Source organism: Pundamilia nyererei, unplaced genomic scaffold (assembly GCF_000239375.1).
Source record: "Pundamilia nyererei isolate P.nyererei 1_Seehausen unplaced genomic scaffold, PunNye1.0 scaffold00068, whole genome shotgun sequence".
In the NCBI taxonomy this organism is placed as follows: Eukaryota; Metazoa; Chordata; class Actinopteri; order Cichliformes; family Cichlidae; genus Pundamilia; species Pundamilia nyererei.
The window spans coordinates 640,776-646,522 of NW_005187469.1; positions in this window are offsets into that span (position 1 = coordinate 640,776).

Here is a 5,747-nt window from a genome sequence, read left to right on the forward strand (position 1 = left end):
ACACCAAAGTATCGAACCGAACCGAACCGTGAATTTTGTGTATCGTTGCACCCCTAGTATGTATATATGTGTATATATATGTATATATGTGTATATATGTATATGTATGTATATGTATGTATATATGTGTATATATATGTATATATGTATGTGTATATATATGAGAATAATAAAAAAATACACATGACATATAATTTAATTGCAAGGAGGTATTTCTGTAGTCTATTGATTACTAGATTGTGGAAAAGGGGTGGGATTAAATAAGCTTATGCTTCTTCCTGCTCCTTTTTGAACATGAAAGTTATTTGTAGTTGTGGTTGCTCGTTTTCCTTTTGTTTTGCTTTGTTCATTTGTCTCTTTAATTCTATGTTGTTGTACTTTTTCAACATGTTCAAAATAAAGATTCAATCAATCAATCAAACTCTCACTGGACAGCTACAAGAATTTGTTTAAATTCAGCATAAATAGTTTAATAGTAGCTTGCCATCACCAGTGTGTGAATGTGTGTGTGTGAATGGGTGGATGACTGGATGTGTAAAGCGCTTTGGGGTCCTTAGGGACTAGTAAAGCGCTATACAAATACAGCCCATTTCCCATTTTAATATCAACATAGAAACATTTACAGTCCACCACATCCTCAGGTTGCAAAAACATTGTATCAACAATGCCTCTTTCATTATGTTGAAGTTGATGGATTTCATCCAACATAATTTTCAGTGATTTATGGATAGATTAAAGCATCACAGTGTGACTCATGTCTAACTAAAATGCTGTTATTATTGTAGTGTGTTAGAATTTCTATTTCTCTTTTCTTGAAACATCTCACCATTTGCAGTAGGCTGTTAACCTAAATTCACAAAGAACAGCACAATACTTGCAAAAGATTTTCACAGCAGTTTGTTACATTGTATTAGTATTCACCTGGAGGTTACATCATCTTCATTGTAAATGGATCAGTAAAAATAAAGTGCTTGACATTATTAGACCATCAACATAACATTTTTAGGCTTACAATTCATCACATTCAGCACCTCATAAAAGCACGACTATAAATGTCATCGAACAAAGAATTGCTTCTAACAGAGTGCCGGTCAGATCATTAGTCTCCATTGATGTCCCCTTTAAAGGCATTACCCTTCATAAATGATACCCCTGTCCATTAGGTGTAGTGCATAAAATGAGCAGTTTGACTGCTGATGAAAGTGGTCTCTATCAGTGCTCCCACACTTCTCTGACCCTGTGACTGAGACTCATTCTTGTGTTGGAAGAATGTGCTAAGGACATGCCATAGATTATCTTTGCCTTATAGGTCACAATGAAAACAAACATCAACACTGTGCTTTTGTGATGACAATCCCCATGGATTTTAAGAGTTAAGTGGTGGGCTTGTTTGTGTATTTCTACCTGAGGGCCGGTTGTTGGAAGAATGGGAACGTGGAAGCTTCAAGGATACATACAGCCACAAGAGGAAAAAAATACTGTAGGCATAAGACCAGAAGTGCTACTTTGTGACCTTTCCATCCTGCACACATACGTGCAGGCATGTGTCTGTGCAACGCTATATTTAAAACTGCCAACTTCCATTGTTCTAGGAGTCTGCCTGTGGAAAGAGAGGTGTGGACAGTTCTGTCATAATTCTTACACGACAGAATGAAGCCTCACATCTTACAGCAGACAGGGCTTTTTCCCCAGTTTGACAAAATGCTAAAAAGTGATGAGTAATATCAGTACTTTGTATTAGCGCATACCTCAAACAGCAAGCGTGTTTAAGAGTAAATGTTAACGTTTGGCAGTTCATCTACCGGTAATGCTCCCTGCTGACGTTTACATTTTCATGTGACAGCTGTAGCAGCGGGGGTTGTCTGCTGATGTCAGAGCACTGTTTGTCTTGAACGTAGCTCTAAGTGACAGTCAAAATCAATACAAGTTTGAGAAGACAGATTGCCAACGGCTAGCTGGTCAAATCATTCACGTTAAATTGCAAAGGCAATGCAAGGAATCGCTGCAGGGCTGTCTTAGGAAATACCAGAAAGTAAAACACATCTCAGACAAAGGAGGATTATGAGAAGTACGGAGCATAATGCAAACAGTAAAGATGTTCAGATAATAGGTTATTGACCCCTTTCCCCTGGGAAACAGCAAAAGTAGTTCACAGTAGTGTGTGCATGTTTCATATTAACAGACAACAAAGAGGCATACCTGCCGGAGTTTCTGTAGCTCTCGTAGCCATACATTACATTATAATTGGCTACAGTTAACACATTTATATTAACAATGAATCCCATGATCGTGCATATTAAAAAGTTGCCCCCAACACTAAAAGGAACACATGTTCATGCAACTATTGTTGGAATTAAATGAATGAAAATGAAACGCAGTTTAAAAAGGAGTGTTGTTTCATCTGCTGGATGATGTGCATAAAGGAATATATTTGAAACAAAGAAAAAGCCCCACAAATATAAATGTTTTTTCTGATTATACAGTACATTTTTAAAATGTTTTAATGTTTAAAAATGACTGAAAAAGAAGTTTTTGGTTGTTTGTTTTTTTTTATTTTTTTAAATAACCTGAAACATTCTCTAACAAATATTTTCTTTAAACACAGCTGCTGTCATGTTACCTGCTTTTAAGGGGAACAACAGACTTACATTTGAGGCGAGATGAAAACAATGTCGAGTTGAATGCTACATCCCAGGTTTATAAAGCCGCTTCCTCTTTATACACTCGCCGCAGTAGGTATTCTTTGTAGAAATATTGTCACTTTGCCAGAGAGGATTTCCAGGACCTTCCTTTTGTTGAAGTTTGTTTGTTGATTAACTGCTTGAGAAGACTGAAGTTAGCCTGGAGCAAATACAAAGTAAAGATTACCCTTATATGAAGCCGGAAAACGTACCATGCTGAGGCAGTCAATTTAGGAGAAGTCCAGTATATTACTTTGGTGTCAAGGGAGTCGCTCGACAGCTATTCGTGCAAAACAAACCCATCACAAATGTCATTTTAATCTAGTTTAAAAAGTTCTCTCATAAGGCTTTGGTCTGTGATGAAAGTGTCTAATATATTTTATGACAAATGTTTATTCAGCCTTTGATTTATTTTCTTTTTTTTTCTTTCTGTTTTAAAAAAAATCTGCCTTATTGTTTGAAACTTAACAATGCATTGGAAAAAAATGGCATTTACTTGCAATTCTTCCTGGTTTTGGAAAGATTTTGTTGTTTTCAAATCGCTAATACTTGCTGCTGACTTGTAAAACTTTAGTCCTCCAAAGGAAAGTAAAAAATATTTACCTTGCTCTTCCACACCGTGTGAATGTTAAGCTGCACCTCTGTTGCTGTCAGACTTTGAAATTAGCTTGTGGTTGACTTAAACTATTCTTAAAAATATTACTGCATCATAATCAAATTTCTATTTCTGGCACGCACGCTAATGCTAACTTGCTAATCACAAAACAATTGTTCCTCTTACCTTTTGCCCTTTCTGTCTGATAGTTGCTGAGCAATGTTTAATTTCCCATGCACCTCCTCCAAGAGGGGCAAGAGGGGGACACTTATACCACTTCACCACTTCCACTGTTAATATAGTGTCACAGAGCTGACTTTTGCTGAGTAATTTCCTTTTGTGAGAACAATTGTCTCTTTGAAACTTACTTACCTACTCGGGCGTAGTAATAAATTCCGGCTGTGCTGTTTCTTGAATATCTATTGCTTGTCATTTTCATCTCTGTACAGCTGCTTTTTACTAACCTTGCCACTTATGCTATTGTTATGTCCTAACAAGAAAGTGCATAGCCAACTGCCATCACTGTTTAAATTTTGGCATATACATCATTTAGCATGAGCTTAGTAAAAAATGGTAGTGCAGAACAATAAAACAATTAAATGAAATGGCTTCATACCAGTCTATTTTAGACAGTGAAGATTTGTAAGGTTAACCATGGAAAGCAGTGCTGTCCAGTGAAATCTAAAAATAGACATCATTTGAAACAGAAAAAGGTAAAAGTGATTTCTCTCTTTTCATGGCACACTGCCTTGTGTCCCAGAGGATTCTCTCACTGATGTTTGCATCATCCTTTAAATTACTGTTGTGGGCGAAGTTGGTTGTTGACTCTGGAAGCAGAATTAACTCTTGTTGGCTTTAAGTCCCTTGAAATCACTATGGAATCTATTGGACCACTGTTGCATTAACAGATGAGCAACTTTATCCACATGTTTGTGCACCTGTATCGTGGGTGAACCCCTGGTCTTCGACAAAGCAAATTATCGCTGCTTTGTCACAGAATGCCTAACCCTAACCTAGGCGATTCAAATTCATCAGCCTGGTTCTTATTCCATGAGACCAGACAGAAGTTCTCATGCACAGTATGATAAAAGCAGCTGTTGTATTGCAGCTGAAGGCTGTGCCTAGGTTGCTAGTTAGAAAAAGATACAAGAAACCTAATGAAGCAGTAAAACAGCAGGAGATTGTCAGCATGTGTATTCAGTATATTCACTGCTGTGGTAAATATAAGTTTGGTGCTGAAACACTGAGATGTTAAAGATGCTATTTAAACATTTAAGTGGAGTTTCATCAGTCATTACATTACAACCATGTACCATGCATTTTTTAACAACCTCACAGCAGATGGTGTTAGGCTCTGAGCTGATGAAATCATTCTCACTATCAACATTGTCATATGCTTTTACTTCTCTCTTATAAACCTATTTTAAAAAAAAAATCCACTCATCCACGGAAATCATTACAGTGAAAGCAATCCCTCTAAACAATGAAAAGGAGAGGAATGATTGAGTGCCGCATTCATTTCTTCATCCAACTCAGCAAATATTTCAAGATCCCAGAGTTTAAAAAGGTGTAAGCCTCTTTAATGCATTAAATAATAGATGAAATAAACATGAAATAGATAAATGGTGAGACAACTTTATCACTGATCTTTTTATTTAACCTTGAAATCACTGAACAGAAACCAAAAACTGGACTCAATACATTTTTTTAAAAATAAAATAACGTGTTTCTTGATAAATATTTTTGTCAATATGAAAGTTATTATGAGAAAACAGACTAATATATGGGCACAATACTCACTTGCTTATGGTTTAAGGTGTATAGAATTAGAAGAAACACCAGTCACCATGATTTAACCTTCCTCTGAATGCTGAAAGTTTTTGAGACTTTCCATTAGGTCTGCAACCAGATCAGCAATCTAGCACCATTTTCTTGTCCTCAGTGTGTTGCTGTTACTGTATGTCTGGGGATGTAATGAGCTTTTATTAGGCTTCTGTCAATAACATTTTGCTACTGTTTGTATCTATGCTGAACGCTTAGGAACACTGAGCACAGATTAACACTCGGCAATGGTTGATGTGGGATTTTGCGAGTTTTTGAGAGCAACGTTCCCTTTGCTTTTTGAAAGAAGTTTGTGTAAAATAATGTGAGTTGCTGGTTTAGTTTAGTGGACTGTGTGTTGGCTTTGTAATTAAATTTTTTTTATAACACGAGAGGGGTGAATACACTGTAATCTATGTTAGATTGCCCCATGCATAGGATAGATGACTAACCTAAACACCTTACAGTAATAAAGGGTGGATAAACTTCAATGTGAGCTGTATTTTGTAACTGTACCCTCATACACACAATAATAACATGGACTGAACCACCAATCACAACCACTAGCACTTTATATAACTTCTGTAGGAATTGGCCACACATCTCACTGATCTAAACTGCACTACTGTATAATTCTGTACAATAATAAT